The 18,066-nt window shown below is 37.4% G+C and overlaps 1 protein-coding gene across 1 annotated transcript in view; it reads right to left on the bottom strand.

Annotated features, from left to right (window-relative positions):
- LOC106039205 (LINE-1 reverse transcriptase homolog) overlaps nt 1-18,066 on the bottom strand; it is a 153,584-nt gene that overhangs the window by 60,403 nt on the left and 75,115 nt on the right. Inside the window, exons 9-10 of the mRNA XM_067002462.1 lie at nt 10,678-16,686; nt 6,153-7,833 (exon numbers count right to left, since the gene is read on the bottom strand). The gene's annotated coding sequence lies outside the window, so the exon portion shown is untranslated. The remainder of the gene's footprint in view (nt 1-6,152; nt 7,834-10,677; nt 16,687-18,066) is intronic.

The following is an 18,066-nucleotide window of genomic DNA, read 5'->3' as shown; positions in this document are numbered from 1 at the left end:
ATTTCCACATTGGCATACACATAATTTTTGTGCCTCCACACTCGCACAGAACCTACAAGGAGGAGCTATACAGAGGCTTTTTCAAACATTTGATCAAGTCACTTATCCTATGTAATGTTGTTTGATTTTTTTTGGATATATGCAAATTTATCCTCATATTTATTCTTTTGTTAATAATCACACTACAATTAGTAAATAATGGCATTTTCAGTTGCATATATCCATTTTCCAGCATTCTGTGGCTGGCTGTATGATTCCTAACCTCTCCGTCTGATAAAAGCACTTTTATTATTCAGCACATGAAAAGGAAATTTTACAAGTTTCCATTTAAAAATTACAATCTGCCTAAAGAGGACCTAACACTGGTACTTTCAGATTTGAGGAAAAAAATAGAGATGTGCTTAAGGCCTCTCACTTTTCTATTGGCATCCAGAAAAATCATTTATTCCTCACGGCACACTACTGCAGCTTCTTAAAGTCAGAAACTTGACTATCTCATCAGATACTTACATTTTTATTCATGGAAGACACAAGTGGACATACTTACTGACAATTCTACACTTGTTGGTAGGAGTTACCCCTATGTACTTTAAGACATTCCTGTTGTCTTTCAGTGTGAATATCAGGACCTAAATCTACCAGCTTCCAAAATCCTCAGGGGCTGTTGTCTTCCTGCTGTGTGGTTCATTTCCTGTAGCTGTTCCTTTTTCAACATCAGCTTAATAAATCTTTATCCAGGCCAGGCAAACAACAGAAAAATATAATTTAAGGAACAATTGCTGCCTTGACCAGCAAAGAAGAGGGAGAGCAATAGATCTTAAAGACCCTTTTCTGTGTCTGATTCCGAATGCTGTGAAGTTATAATGTAAACATTGAACTGTCCTGAATTGAATGAAGTCAAGACAATTCAAGGACAAAAACTTTGTTGTAGCCAATATAGATATTTGAAATCTTCTCAGCAGTTCTTTAAAAATCTCATTACAAGTTAAATGGGTTATTATATTTTTTGTGGTACTCCTACAGTCCCTCAATTTCTTCATTGTTTCATTATGTGTGTTCTGAATACAGAGATGGGATCTCCTGTGGATAAACTATAGAAGCTTACAGGATAAAAGATATCAAAAAATAATTATTTGGTTAGTTTATTTACTAAAAAAAATCATTCCTGCCTGAAATATTTAAATCTTAATTTCACTCCAAGCACGGAACAGTACACAAAGGTCTTCAGTGAGTTCTGTAGCACTACAAGAACACTGTTACTGCTTTTAATTCAAATCCAGTTTTAATACTAGACATTTCAGTTCATTGAAAATGACAGGTAAGCTAGAACGTATAGCACGTGAAGTCTTTCTGTTTTTATTTATTTTTTCCTCTTACTCCTTGTTATAGCTAGAACTATGGCACTAAGCAGCAAAGTATCAAAGCTTCACTTTGAAATAAATTTCCGGGCTTCTTATCATGTAGCTAGACCAAAAAATAAAAAAATAAAAATAAAAATCTACCTAACAAAAACCCCACCACCACACAAAATGGACAAGCAAACAAAACCCACCAACAACTGGGAAGTAATTGAAAACATAGTCTTGGTTTACAGAATAATTTTGTCCTGCATTCTGCAAAAAACAGGGTTGCTTTAAAGGAAATAAGGTGCTAATTTTCCATCTATTATGCAGGCATTCAAAACTTGTTATTACTGGTGTATTCAAGGAAGGATTTGATACGTTTCCTTTGGCCATATTGCTAAAAGAAAGACCACAGTTCAATTGAGAAAAATTATTCGGGAGCCCAGCAGAAGAGAACAGGGAACCTTCTGCCCTGCAGAAGACTGGCTTTTGCATATAAGTTTAAGCTAAGCTCTTAATAGGGACAGAATATTCTGTAGCTATCTTTGCAAATTCTGTGACATAATTAACACAAATGTTTTGCAAAGATAATGGCCAGTCCTGCTTATCAGCGATAGTAATTAAAAAACTCTGGTGAAATAATATCAAGATAAATTTCAATGCTTTGTATGATGGAGCTCCTCACAGAAAACCCAATATTACAACTTTAGCTTCAACTTGTTAGTCATTTTTGACAGCTAATGACATGATAAATTTAAATAATATGGTTAGTGCATATTTCTATGCTGCATTAATTATACATCTGAAACCATGGAAGACACCCACAAAGAGGACAAATACAGAAAATATAATCTGCAACTGGAGCCAAATTAAAACAATGTCTATCATATCAACAGAATTTTCATTTGATATAACTATTCTGTGTTTGTACACATTAATTTATTGTCATGCTGCCTTACTTCTCCTTCCCTAGAGAGGTCCTTGGATCCAGACGATAGTTTTGTAGGACTTACCAATTCTGCAGAATACTAATGATATCTACATTTTTTCCCCTCTAGAATCTTAATTAGGAGAGTACGAAGTTCTACAGTCTCAAGTCATGAAGTCTAAAGCCACTGACGAGCCAACATGGAGTTTGATACCTTCACAAGAGCTGTTACTTACCCTTTTTAACATGCAAAATGGTTTTATTATTCTGCTTGAGATTTAATGCCAAAACCTGCTGTAACCCAATTTGTGCAAAGGTCTCCCTGATCAGACAGGGATATTTTTTCTCATAACACAGGACTGGTTTGATGCACAGGCTTCCTTGCCTAAGAAACTCCTGTTGCTAGAAAGCCTGGAAGCTTTAATTTTGCTTGGCTGGTTCACAAGCAGAGCTGTGTCAGGGAACAGAAAGAGGCATTAAGATACACAGGAAGGGGTGAAGAAAATATAATCTCAATGCCAGCAAGAACAAACTGTCGATATGGTTGATCTTAAATCTTCTTCCTAGGTGGGAGACTATAGCAGAAAACAGATGAGATTTTCAACTTGGAAAATGCTAGTGAACCAGAAAGGATATTTGAAAAAGTTACAATATGAGAAAATAATGCAGATTGTATTTTGCTGATATGGAAATATGTAAGAACAGCAGTTAAATTAATGTGTCTCTATTGCAGTAGGTTTTTTGTTTTGTTTTGTTTTGATTTTCCCCTCTCAATAACAGTATGTTACCTATCCAGAGGCATCACAAAGAGAGAGAGGATATTTTAAAAGAAAACTTATATTTTGCCAGGGACCATCTATAAGACGGACTATTGCCCAAATTCCAGGTGTCAACCAATGTGCACATGTAGCTTGCCACCCTGGTTTCGGCTAGGATGGAGCTTTACATTTTCGTGGGGGGCATTATGAGGGTTGAGCGTTATGTGTATCTGCACTTCAGAATAATCTATACCCGGGTACGTGGGCCAATCATCAGCAATATGCAGAAGAGAGAGTGAAGTCCCTGTCTAGCAAACTTAAAGCCTGCTGATTTCCCAGGCTGTGCCTACTATTGAACCTGACTCTTTTTCAAGTGAAAATTCCATTACGGACTGATAATTATCAAGAATACTAATACTGGAGTATTCCATGAAAAAAAAAAATCACCAAGGTTTAGAAGACAACTCTTATTAGTAATTTATAATGATTAAAAATAGCTGAGAAGTTTCTCACCAGCCCTAGTTATAGTGATAATTTGCAAATACAAGAATTATCCTCTAGGAAACAGAAGATGTGAAGACAACTCTGCATATACTGGTAGTGGATCACAGGGTTTTTTTGATTCATATAGACCCAAAATAGACCTCCTGGATCATGAAATCCAGTTCCCAGGCACACATATGAAAGCACTGACAACCTAATGAGGTTCAGCTGGTAGCTCTGAAGCCCATTCACAATAGTGAACAGAAGGCTCTGTGTTCTTCCATCAAACCCTTCACAGGAAAATGGGCAAGAACTCAGAATTCAGATAGAGAAAGAAATCTCACTTTGATACTGAGTAGCAGCTATAACTCAGCTCTTAAATGAATCCTATTTACTTGGCTGCATTTTCTGGTGGTGCAGATGGGCCTACAGTAAGTTATAAAATAAATATATTCTTGACTTTCTACTATCATTTAGCTCTCATAATTCTCATTACTGCATGAAGTATACCTTTGCAAAACCTATTTGATGTAATGCACTGGGTCTGGCTGGGATGCAGTTAATTCCCCATAATTCAATAATTAATTCACCATACCCAACCTTCTTGCATTCCTTCTTCTGACTCCCCATCTCTAACACAAAATCTCACTGCAATTCTTCCCCAGGATAAATTAGTACTGTACATACATGGAATCCCAATCTGCAATTGAAGAAACTGCTGATTTAGTGTGATTTTTTTTATTTTTTTTTTTTCATTTCAAACCAGCCTTGCACTCTTTATGTAGTTACCCAGGGGTGTATTTTACCTGCTGCTTTCTTCCTACTTCCCCAGCATTAGAAGACTAATCACATTAGATACAATGCATGCACTTTCTACTTCATCATTATTCTGCTAGCAGATAACAATGAACAGTAGCTGAGAGATCCTCAAAGGCTTCCATTAAGTGCTGATCAAATGCTGGCCTCATTTTTCGCATAGAATAGTGTATTTGTGATAAATAAGAAATGGAAGTAACACAAATTGAATATGGATAAGCTGGATACATTCTCTGATGTGATCAAAACCACCTGTATTTAAAAGAAAATGATACAGGCCTTGTTGGCTTTGATTCTGAGATGGAGGAGCAATGGTTATCTGTGTAATTCAGAAGTTCATTAGCCATACCATAGGATTATGCACACAGGTCCCTGTCCTTAGACTTGAAACAGTGTGGATTACCACCCTGTTGAAATATGTCCACCAAGTGATCTGTTGCCATTCTGGCTGCACAGTTGCTCTCCTCTTTGAAAGCAATTGTGGCACGCTTCACAGTCGCTGCCTGACTCCTGTATGCTATTCTACGTTCATGTAGCTTTACATGTAGGCTCCTACTAAGGGAATTCAGGAGCTTTGGAGATTCAGATTTGAACATACAGTACCTCAGGAGACACTGACTTTAAGGGCAAACAAGTATCTGTTGCCTTTACAGATAGTCTGTTTAAAGGACTGACAAATTGTTCATGACACTTAAAAAGAAAAAAAAGAAATGAGTATAACTGAAAAAAAACACATGGATTTTTATTTATTTATTTAGAACATAAACTACACAGGTCCTGACTGCGCTGGATCTGAAACTCAGGATAAATGTATTCAAAAAGTAAAGAGAAATGATGCAGAACAAAATTATTCTTTTTCAGGATCCGATTCTGCAAAAGAGTCCCAGTGCTCCCATTGTGCCTGAAAGACTCAAAGCTTTCCTCCAGAACATCTGGGACGGGCGCTTTGGTTTAAGAAACATGTCATTATTGCCAATTTTAGTTGAAACGCATTCTGTTTCCAATCCTTATTAGTAAGAGGAAGGAGATAGGTTCACAGAAAACAGGTTTTTGAGGGAAAATTAGAAGGAAGTAATTTTGGAGGGGCAGGAAAGAGGAAGACAATTCATGAGGAATACTCCAGGAATAGCTCTACACAAGATGCCTTCTTGAGATTAATGAATTTGTTGTACATGCCCATAATTATTTCCATTCACATGGAACAGGTCCAGCTGCTTTCAGCATCCATAAATGAGAAGCAGAAGGAAGCAGAAGAGAAAACAACCATATTTTCTTATGTCCAACAGTTAAAATCACTGGATGGCAAATAAATTATGCTAAGCGCAATTAAACACAGAATTAACAACAATCATTTGTAACATAACACAACAAGACAGCTGAGATAAATGAGAAAGGCTTGCATTGCATCATATTGAGAAACTGAATGATGCGTTGCCAAGATACATGTTTACAGAAATATGAACCTGAGGTCAAATAACTGATTGGCTTCTTGTGGTACATGTATTCATCTAAGCCTTATTTGTGGCTGATTCTAATCCCTTCCTCTGGTTGTGTGTGTGCTAGAAAAACTCCTACTCCTGTGTAACTACTATTTGAGTGGTATTAGGTGCAGGAATGCCAGCACAAGTCTGGGCTCAGGAGGCTAACATTTAGTTATTACCAAGTGGGTTAGATTTGCCCTGAGCCAGGAGAGAGATGTCCCAGTGACAGATAACAGCTGCCACTCCACTTTGGATCAATCTGATCTTTAGAGCTCTGCTAATGACAGGAAGACAATAGGGAAATATTTCCAAAAAGCAAATTCAGTCATGGTATGCACAGTACCTTGTGGGCAGATACAAGCTTGGTCCACAAGTGCTCCAGAAGGTTGTGTAAACAACTGAGAACCATGTGGCTCAATTAAAGCAGTCCATACAGCTGGGCTGATATACTCTTGGCTCCTCAACAGGTCCTGTGCAGTTAGGAACATGACTGTAATAATACAGTCAGCTTTGGTCAGCTTGAAATGCAAGCAAAGCAAGCAGATGAAAGCCTGAAAGTTGCTATTTAGACTTTCTCATAGTTAGAGCCACATTGGCTTTCCAAGGTTCAGGTGTTTGCACTTGTTATAAAATACCTCCTTCATCTGTTGCTATAACAACTCTTTTCCCTTCCTACTCAGCAATAGTGCTGGGACAGACTTTAGTCTTATTATTTCTTTTATTGTGGCCTGTTTTGCTTTCAAAGATATTTTAACTTGCCTTGGTGTAAAAGTAAAATATCACCTTTCATTGGACAATCATATCTCAGCCACAGACGGGGACCAGAGCATGTCCTGGCTGCCTTCAAAGTACTGGGCCCTTGTTTCCATTGAATGGAGGGATGATTGCCCCAAAATCTACAGATCTGAGTTTCTGCAGTAATGTGCATCCAAATCTAGAAGCTGAGAAATACTCTTGGGAACTACAAAAAGTAGACATAGAGTCTGTGCATCTAACATGCCAAGAAGATGATACGAATAAACACTCTCACATGAACACGTTTAAAAGCTAGCTGGCGTGATAATTTTGCTTTGCCTTCCTAAATTGCACTCATTTCTCAGCGAAAGAAAAAAGACACCAGCTTTCAGGACAAAGCTCTTGAGCATTATCATGCTGCTGACAGTCCCTGAGGATGTAATCAAGAAACTCTGGGTCGGGATTAGATGTGGAGTCTGAGGCCAATTACATCCACACCGGGCACGCTGCCAGCAGCCCATAGGACTGTCCCTGTGAGGGTGAAACAGCACTCTCAGGAGCCACCTTCCAGCTTTACTGCTTCATTAAGTCTCTACCAAGGAGCTGGTGTTCTCATAACAAATAGAAGCACTCTACAGGCTTACAGCAGTGTTTTACTTTGCATCAGTGACATGCAGGTACATTCTCCACTTCAAAGCACACCTATGCCACAGGCTTTCCATAGCCTCTTTAATCTTCGAAGGATCCATCAAATTTAAAAATTGATTTCCAGCTCCTGAAATGAAGAAAAAAAAAAAACCAGGCAGAAAATTTTTGTAATAGATGAGTGGATGGAAGGGCAGATCTGAACGAGATGAGACAAGCAAGGCTATAATGTAATTTTGTTTCCTTAAGGATGAGGATTTGGCCCTTGCATATGGCTTTTGCTGGAAACCTGGTTCACTATACGGAAGCCTAAATCTGTTTGGTTTCTCCCAGTTCTCTTTTCTGCTAAAGAGCAAAGTATCTGACAGGTGGAGACTAAGCCAAGTAAACACGGTCCCTGCATTAAGCATTAATGGAGACAAATGCCAGGTGTAGATGTCAACTGCAATTTTTCATTCCCTGCTGATAGCAGAAGGCTCCATAGAGCAATGCTAAAATGTTAGGGTAGAAAATGTACTTGCGGCTCTCCCAGTTCTGTTGTGACTATTTAAAAAGCTTTCTGTTTTCAAAAAGCGATTTCTCTCTGGTACTTCCATTACTCCATGTAGCTTTGTAACAGTTGATCTTCATTAAAACTGAAGACACTGTAAGAGAAGGCACAATTTTATTGCAAAGGTAATTGTTCCATAGTCTGATCCACTGCAAGTGCCAGCATGCAAAATAATGTCATGCACTCACACATGCTGTGTAGAGTTAGACATTGTCACAAACAGCAGTTTGTTTCCCAGTTTGTTTTGATTTAGGAATACAGCAAAGTCGCCTTCTGCTAGAGGCATTTTTCTAGAAAGCGGACACAAGCAGAGACTCAGCTGTAACTGATACTCAAATTCGTACAGAAGAGAGCCTTGAAATCTTTCAGGGTTTAGCATGAAGATAGGTCTGGTGTTTTGCTTTGTTGGCTTTAAGAACATGCTTTGGCAGAATGTTGTTTTGTTTTATTTTATTTTTGTAAATCAGTATGATTACATTTTAGTGAAATGAAGAGGGCCCTGAAGTCGGAGGCATTTCTGCCTTAACTGCCATACGTGGTATTGCATTTGTACTCTCTGCAATTGTGTAAATCAGACAAGGTTGCTGTGATGCTCCAATTTTATGTGCTGACCATTCTCTTAGTGAAAGGGAGACAGAGCAACTTAAGACCACCAAAGTTCTCTCAACAGTTGTCTTTTGGCTTTAGAATTCCTTCAGCATGAAAACCTCAGTTATGGTTTCCTTCAGCTGTAAGTTTGTCTGCCTGAAACCCACTGTCATTACAAAATAATTGATTAGCAGGGTGTCTGTTCTAAATCAACAACCAGTAATGGAAGTCATGTGTCCATTTAATGGGTATTGTTTGCCTAGAATATTTCTGTCAATTTACTAGTTGATAATAAAACACAATGTTCAATGCCCTGAGACATTTCACAGTGAAATGTACCTGCTGAGGAGCTGTGAGAGTCTGGGGAATTTGGGTATTATGCCCTTAATGAGTTTAATGGAGCCAGTCATGTTTAGGAGATAGCACCTAATTTGCCAAAGTTATATTAGTCTTTCCAAAAGGGGATAGATATCCAATATTTATTTCCTGGAAAAAAAGGGCTAGATTTTTTTTTTTTTATTATTATTATTGTTAGATTAATGTATACCTAATGGAAAAGAAAAAGAGAGACACATTTGAATGTAAGTGGAAACCCAGCAGACTCCAAGGAACTAGATACCAACACTTGTGCAATTGATTTGGAAGGTGCTGTGTCCACTGGTACTCATGAACACATGGGAAAATAATGCCTTCCTGAGCATTTGAGCCAAAAAGCAGCTTGAACAGGTTTGATAACATAGAAGAGGCCTTTTTTTGTTGTTTGTTTGGTTTTCATGTGAACAGATTAAGACAACATCTTCCTTTTTGCTCCTTATCCATCTTTTACCAATATTTTAAATGATGATGTCTATTCTGGACATTGTAAATAAACTTCTATTTGTATTCATCTGATCTTGACCTGAGTTAAGGGTGACTCCTGGGTACTTGTCTAACAGCAAGGCAGTCCTCCTAGCACGGTGGTAAGAATATCTAAAACACTCCAAAGCAAACAGTTTTTTGAACGCATCCAAGGGGTAACAAACTATGTCTCCACTGAACTTTTACAGGTTTGAAGCTCTGACTGCAATAGAAATCATAAGAGGTAGCATTAGAAAACAGAATCTAGGCAGCTCCATGAGACCTGGCAGCTCAACATGTGCCTGTCCTTTACTTTCTTGCCATGTTCGAGAGAGCTTTCTTAGAACCCCTTCTAATGGGATGCTTCTTCAATGTAAGTCCCTGCATGTTCTCACAGAGTGGTGACAGCCAGACCACAGTTTTCTCACATTTTCAGGTATGGGTAACTCTACTTGTTGACTTACCTATGATTCCATGGCTTAAGCAGCATGCTCTTTCTTTCCTGTTAGAAATGACCATCAGCTGCAACTAACCTCCTGAGCTTTAGGGAATATAGACTATTCCCATGGCTTCCTCAGCAACAGGGCCCAGACACCCTCAGGTTGTTCATATTTTGCTGGAAGGCTTACTTTAATGGTCTAATACATCTGTCCTGAGACACTAAGGTGGTGAAATGATAGCAATGTGTGTCTCACTAAATCTCTACACATTTGAGAGCCCAATGTTTATTTCACAGAAACCCTGTACAACTTGGTCTAGTGTGTGGCATCCCTGCCCATGGCAAGCGGGTTGGAAATAGGTGATCTTTAAGGTTCCTTCCAACCCAAGCTGTTCTATGATTCTGTGATTCTCTACTACTGAAAACTTTTGGTCAGGCAATGAATGCTATAATGGTGGATGCTATGGGCAACATTAAGATAAAAATAACATAAGCTTGGCAGAAAATTTGTCACAGATGTGTGCCAAGTAGAAATGACACAAAATGTTGTTACTAAACAGCATGCTCTCAGCTTCTGAGAAGCAATTACACCCACATACATATCTTCTTTCAAAGTCCATAGTCATTTATAATGATCTGCTTATAAGCCTTGAGTTGAAGAAGTGAAGATGCATGAGAAGGAGGAAGGAAAATAGAGTTGTTCTCGTGAGAGATAAGCTTGGATTACTACTTCATAGGAGTGAAAAAATACTAAGATCTTCAATACCATTATCTTCATTTTGTAAAAATAAATATTTATAAAACTAATTAAGCAATGAGGTAGACGAGGATTTTATGATAGCATCTTGCCCTTGACTAATACAATTTCAATTTACCTCAGATGTAGCTGCCTATGCTAGAGCTAAATTAATCTTTTCACATTGATGTAATAGATTGACCTGACCAAATTAAACTTACACTTGAAATGCCTAAAGAATCTTATTTATTTATTTATAGAAAAAAAAAATCTGTTTCCCAATATATGCTTGGTGAGTGAGGACAGCTTAGTAACCAGTCTGAATAATAACAATGTACCTTGCCCGTAGATATCTCATTGTCTTGAAAACTTTTCAGATTTGAAATTTTCTTCATGGCTCATCAGAATTCAGAACAGCTACCAAGTATTCACCTAAGAGTTACAGATACAGTCCATAAGTGACAGGTCAATTAAGAAGACAGCACAAATTCCTAGAAGTGCTGGAGAACAAGGGGCATACAGAATACATTACAAAGAAATTGTGAAAGTAGATTATTTCTGAGAGAGAAAATCAGAAAGGAGAACAGAGGATAGGAAAGCAGAGAACACTAAAGAACCCTTCATTAAATGCTTTCCTCCTACCACTGCTGGGAACCTGTCAAATTCAGAAGAAAAAAAGTAAATTCAAGGCCAGGAGAAAATGTATAAGTTTATAGCATCTGAACGTTAAACATCATGTGGTTTTACACAGGCAAATAGGATTTACTAAGTTACTGTGATATTTCTACATGGTTGTAGAAATTGGTCATTGCTGTCCCATTACAGTTGTATGCGTTACTGCCATTGCTTTTTTTTTCTTCATTGGTACCAAAAGAAGCAAAGGAATTTACTTCCTGGGTTCAGACAGGGCCAAAGAAAAAGATTCACCAACTCATGCAATTTAAGCTGAGCAGAGTATTTTTGGCAAATAAAATCTTACAAAATGTGCAGTTCTGAGCAGACCAAAGCATTTCATGAGTTTAACTAAAGTCCAAAGATTATTTTCTGAAAAGGATAAGTAGGGAAACAAAATCCTTCCAAACACAACTGAAATATTGATATTTTGAATAAAGTGTTGTGGTTGGTAATTCTGTGTTTAGAAATAAGATCTTTATGTTTTGTTGTTGAGGCAAAATAATATTTTTTGAAAACAAGGTAGACATAAACCTTTGAACTTTAATGCAGAATGAAACATTTTGTTTCTGATCAAACAATATGCTTGGGATTGTTTTAATAGTTCAGCTGCACCATTTTTTTGCACTTGCAAAACAAATCTAGTTGTAAAATACTATGATTTTAGAAAACTAAAACAAAATGAACTGGAATGAGCTTCAAAGTCACAGTCCCTGTGTAGTTCCAAGTCTGACTGAGGAAGGACAGACTACAGAATTTCAACAGCCCCGGGAAAACTCTGTGAGAATTTAGGAGGTGGCTTATAGGTGTCCTCTCCAAAAGTACTATGGTAACCCCTCATGCATATAGCAGTGCTCTTTGCACCTTCAGCAGCCTGAGAAGGGAACTAGTCCTTCAGAGATGGTGAGGTTCTGCCATTGCCTTGAACAGCAAGTGAATAACTTATCTGATATACTCAATGAGAAGGGTAGCTGGTATCTTGTGATCAAAAGCTGTTTCAAGTTGTTTGTTCTGTAGCAAGAAAAGTCAGCCAAAGCCACAGGTAATCATCAGTAGATCTGGTATGAACCCATGGACAGGGGCTGTGTAATTTTTCATTTTTTAGTCTATAAAATAGAAATAAAAGTGCGTAAGTTTTATTAAAGTAACACACAATCATATTTTCAAGGCACTTGGACAGTAACCGTATAAATATCAAGACAAGAATAAATATAAAGGTATCCAGTTGGACAGAGTATGCCTTTTCTGCTTCATGAAAGAAAATAAATTCTTTTAATGTGGGCATAAGTAATGCACTGTTGAATTATTAACCTACATGAGTATGCCAAAGTGATTAGCTCATTACTAAGGTCTCCATAGTTTCAAAATTGTAGAAAATATTTCAAAAATAATTTTGTAATTTCAACCTGACTTACTAAAGAATGGGTAATAGTACTGGTAACGTAGTAATGGAATAATAATCAGGCATGATCACAAAAATACACCCTCAAAGAACAAGAAATGTGCCATGTGTGGCATTCTTATCATAAGCCTTTTCCCAAGGAACAGAACTGTATAAGCCTGATTGAAAATGTTTGCAAGTCTAGTGTGAAAGTATTTGTAACAGCCTCACTTAGGATTGTGTATACACAGTAATAGACTCAAATTAAATTAAAATACCTTTATAAATAAAGGTATAAAATGGGTGTATAGGTATAAAAAAAGGTATAAAATAAGTCTTTAATTTAGGAATATAAACTTTGACTAAATAATCCTATTTCTGGCAAAAGGCAGACCAAGAATAATATTCATTTGTGATAAATAAAAATAATAACAAAATCAAAACATCCAAAGCAATACAACACCTTTGAGATGCTTTAATTAAACTGGCTCCAACTGGGATTAATTTGTTCCCTGTCATCAGCTCAGGTAGGAGCTCTAAAGGAAGGACAATATGTCAGGCCTAATTGTGCTTTATTTAATGTGAAAATGGCAATAGACTCTCCAGAGGTTACCAGAGTAGTAAAACAACCCTTTAATTACTTCAGCAGCCTCATTTCACCATTGCTTGTGGAAATACCCTGCTGCTGTTCCTTGGCTGTTGTCTTGGTATAACATCTGTCCTGCATGGCAGCGGCTGGACCACACTGCAGTATCAACCCTCATTGTTTTACACAACTCCCTTAAACACCCACTGTTGGATGCTGTCCAAAGGACGATACTAGCTTAAGGTGAGCACACCTTCTTGAATAAAGGTACAGGCCAAGAAGATTCCTATGGAGAAGAAAAATAAGAAATAATGGAATTGTCATCACACTTTCCTGATAGCTCACTCCCAAATGAGTGGTGGTGGGGAAAAGCTAACTTTTTTTTTCCTTTCACTAACCAGCACCCAACCACCCTATTATAAGCTTGAGGTCATTCACTTGATGTCACACAAATAAAGAGCTGTGTATATGTTTCTTCCACTGTTCATTGTGTGTATGGGACCAGAAAAGGTGGGCTGGTAACAGGGCTAACACCACAGCAGTGGGGCTTCTCGAAGGGAGAAGATGCCAGGGTGCACCTGAGCAGCAAGGAGGTCCCACTTATTGGAAATTTCTCCAGGCTCAGGAAGTCAAGATTGCCTTGAGGCAAGAGACACAGGGTGACCAGGAAACCTAGCAGAACAACCGACCAGGTTTAGTTGCTTATAGCTGCGTCTATGAGATGATCTCAGTAGGTTGAGAAGGAGTTATTCTTATCAAAAGATTAGTTTGAGATCAGGGAGAGCACTCCAGGATGTTTTATGCCTGGGGCAGCAGTTTGTGTTTGGGGACTCTCCTGCCCACTCATGATATACTGCCACACTGTGGTAGATTGCTTCAGGTTTTCAGAAGAGCATATGGGAATTTCAGAGAAGGGCCAGTAAAAACTAAGAATAAACTTCAGGATTTCCACACAACAGCAGTAGCACTGAGGTACAGCTATCTCATAGATGTAAGGGAGCTATCAATAAACGTAACAGGAGTAAATTCTGTTTAACAAGATACATTGCATTATCTCCTCTAGCTCAAACTAATGCAAACATACATCTGACCTAAAAGATCCTTTCCAAACTCAAAAGTTCATCCCACGGAACTCAGCATGGAACCCTCGGAGGACTAGAACTGCTGAATCATGTTTTTGCAATTCATCTCTGTGATAGACTCTTGAAACATAAAAAACCCATTTTATACAAAGCATACTTTACACAAACATGCCACTTCTGATCTTTCAGTCTTGATCTTTAAAGAAGATCTTCAAAATGCCTTCTGAAGATGAGATTGGAGCTAACATTTTAAACTCTGCTGGTCACTAAAAAACACGGATTCGATAGAGATATTGATTCCATGGCACAATATAATTTTCTTTCCCCTCCACTAACATCTCCATGTTCGACAGGCATTACATTATTTTTTTTCTTTCCTTTCCTTAAGGAGACAACTACCTTATCACTTTTCTCTATTCTACATATACCAGCTACCTTTTCTTTCAGAAGTAGTTTTGCTGGTACGTATCTGAGCAACTGCTTTCATTTTGCGTTTCACTCTGAAGTCTGCTAATTCTGTTTCAGATATGAGGAAGTCTAGTGTGTCGGAAAATTTGTCTACCATTTCCAATTATACTACCTGATTAAATAATAGATGATATCTCAATATGCACATCTGTTTTTACCTCATCTTTAGATGACTGTTATTAAAACAATTCAACCACATCTGCTTTTTAAACATTTCTGAAGTTGGAAGGCTAAGAAAACACAGTAAATAAAGCATACCAAGTTAAATAAAATATGAGGCATGATGAGATCCTGGTTCAATTAAACAACAAAGTGGATCAGCATGTGACATTAGAGTCATAAATAAAGAATCAATATGAAGGTTACTCACCTTGGCTTGTGTCTAAACTTCTCTGTTTTCCAAAAACACCAGAAGATTCTGATAACTATTTGCTGGCTCTGGGTAGCTTCATATTAGAGTAAAAAAGTGATGGCACTGTCATCCTGCAAAGCACTGTCCAACAGTTTGCCCTTAGACTGAAAGACGGGCTATTGTCTAAGCATAGCATACAGATAGCATACTTTAAGGCACCTCCAGCTGCTGATTCAGAAAAAAAAAAGAGTATTCTCTAGGTTCCGCATCACATTAGCCAATGTGTCGCAATTGTTTTATATGCCTTGGGACAGCCTAAATGACACTTGATGTTAATGAAACTGAAACTCACCTAGGACACCAAGAATGAGGAACAATTAATTCAGGCTCCTCCTTGGTTAGACTTAACAAAAAAGCCAGGGCCTATCTCAAATATCCTATGCAAATGTTATTTGAGAACAAGGTCCCCAAGATGTGGAGCACAATTTCATGCACCACAAACTGAGAATACAACCCTGTCCAAAGACGTCCCTGGGTGGTGTGAAGGATGAGTTCTCCCAAGTACCTTGTCAGTAGCACCGGTTTTGTTAGGCTAGGAGTTCCCCCTCTTTACTGACCAAATGAGAACAAGAATAATGAAAACAAGTAAGATATTCACAATAAATTCAGATGTCTAGTGGCAGTGTAAAAGTAGTCAAACTGTTTGTAAGCTCTTTCAAAATATTGGTACTTATATTCCTTCTTAATATTTTTTAGCTAATTAATAACTAAAATTATTTTATATAACTTCAGTAACAATAAGTAAATTCAACTTAGTTAATTGAAAGGTTATAGTCCTCATGAACTTTTACTATATTTTTGGTCCTTTAAAAGAAGTTAACATTTATAAATAAGATAGAAACAGAAAATAAGAGAATAATTCCATAAATTTTGTTTTGATGGACAGTATCATATCATATATAAGACAGTTCCAATTTACCACATGAATAATAACACAGATATCTCATAACACATTGTGACATGGTTGTGATGAAACAGAGGTTTATGCCAGCCTTAATAACATTTCCAGAATTCAAAGCACTAGAGCTACCAGTGGGAGACATATCCCCATTTAAATTTGTTAGATGATCTAAGTGCATCTTTTTCTTCAAGTATTACTTTTTGCTGAGTCATTATTTTGTATCCTTCCCGTATGGTTCACAGAAAGTGAACACCAGAAACAATGGCTGTATTAAATTAAATCTTGTGTGTACAGGAAGCTTGTTTTAATATTGGCTGGCAAATACAGACAAATTGGAAACTCTGAAATCCTTAGCACTGTGTTTTGCTATCAGACAAATATTTATTTTTAAACTGATGGACTTGAAAAAAAAAGTTTAGTGTGATTCCTTTGGAATTCATAAACTCATGTAAAAATTACATCCTGTGTCTACAAGCTATTATTACATTGTTTTTCAGGTTAATTAAAAAAAAAGATACTATATATAATATAGTGTTGTGTTGTGTTTTTTTAATGATATACTATTGTTTTTATTATTTTATATATCCTTATAAAGAGTCAGTGGAAGGAGTTGTTGAAGATTGTATTAAAGAAAAATTTAAGAGAAGAAGAAAATGGAAGAGAAGATTTAGCCTTCATTAGAATCAATCTGTTAGAGCTTTCAGAAGGTGACATTTAAAAAACAACAAATAAAAAGGGCTTGGCTAATCCATGGCCATGTATCCATACCACAGAACATCACAGGTTCATGGGCTCCACCAAAAAAAATAAATCTGTACCTTCCTTCACCATTGCTTGTGGTGTACCTAAAAGACAAGGATTAAGGGACTATGAGATATCATTCTGTACTTGAGTGAGGTTATTTGTCATACAAGCTTTTCTGAAAGCAGCTAGATTGTTCCCTTGTGGAAACCACATTACTACAAGCCACCACCTCAAATATCACACCTGGCTGTTGCACTTAAATTAATCTGCAATGAAGCAAAGACTTGCCTCTGCTGTTGCCTTGATATTACAGTCACAATGACTGAGAGGCTGGTTTGCACAATGCAGAAAAGCAAAGCAGTGTTGAGCTATTTAGGAGTTAACTATTAATATTAGAATTCCTAATAAGGTCTTATTCCTTGAAAAAAGTAAATACGTTAAATTTATTTTTAAAATTCACTAAGAAACTCAATGCATGGTTACATTCCTAATACAAGAATTTTGGGGCTGTAAAAATTACTACAATCCTAGGAAATCTGATTTTCCATCTGTGGAAATCAGTTCAAAGTACAACTTAAATGTCAAGGTGAAATCAGATTTGACAAACTATGTACAAGAGCATACTCCCCCACATCAGGACATCCATTCAAAATTACAAAGTTTGTAACTTATTTGTTATCTGTCACACATTATATTTCACCAATTCACCTACTTATTATACATTACGTGAAGAAAGCAAATTGAAGAAAATAATCTCATCTTTACTTATTTAGCATACTAGATGTCAGCTGAAGAAAACCTTTGTCCATCCATTAATGATTCTATGATTAGTTATGTAGGAGTGAGATGCATAATTGATCTGACTTTTCTCTCACATAATTTAGAAATAGAAAATAACACTGCTGACATCAAACAACTATTCAAATTCTCAGACTTTAGTGACAGACACTGGTGCAGCTGTCATCTTTCTTGTGCATGCTGGCCTAAAATGAACACAATTTTCAGAGCAAAACAAGAGTCAAAATCACAGAGTAATAGAGATGTGAAAGCTGGTCAATCCCACATAAACTGAGATGAACAACTTTGGCACAACTCCACTAAAAACACTGGATAATTGAGACTATGGGCCTACTACCTGTAAACTGAATAAAAAACTCTGGCTTTCTGATGGCAGCTCTGAGAAAGAAATATTCCCTCAGTGGAGGGTTGAATGGACTTAGAGGAATGTATCACATTACTCTGCTGTCTCACAGGAAAACCACCTTCTCCATCTTTGCTTGGTAGAGACCATAGAGAGCACATGCACAGGAGAGGACAGGAACAGCCCCCAAAAGCACCACTCCCAAACCAGCAGCTGCAATATGCCGGGCCAGGCAGATGTGGTGGCTGAGCAGATTTCAGTGTCCAGCATTTTGCCTGGCCCCTTGCTGATATTTAGTGCGTCCCTAGTGCAGACAGAGAGCAGGTATCTATGCCTTGTT

The sequence above is a fragment of the Anser cygnoides genome, chromosome 1 (assembly GCF_040182565.1).
Source record: "Anser cygnoides isolate HZ-2024a breed goose chromosome 1, Taihu_goose_T2T_genome, whole genome shotgun sequence".
In the NCBI taxonomy this organism is placed as follows: Eukaryota; Metazoa; Chordata; class Aves; order Anseriformes; family Anatidae; genus Anser; species Anser cygnoides.
This window is presented reverse-complemented; position numbering and strand designations above follow the sequence as displayed.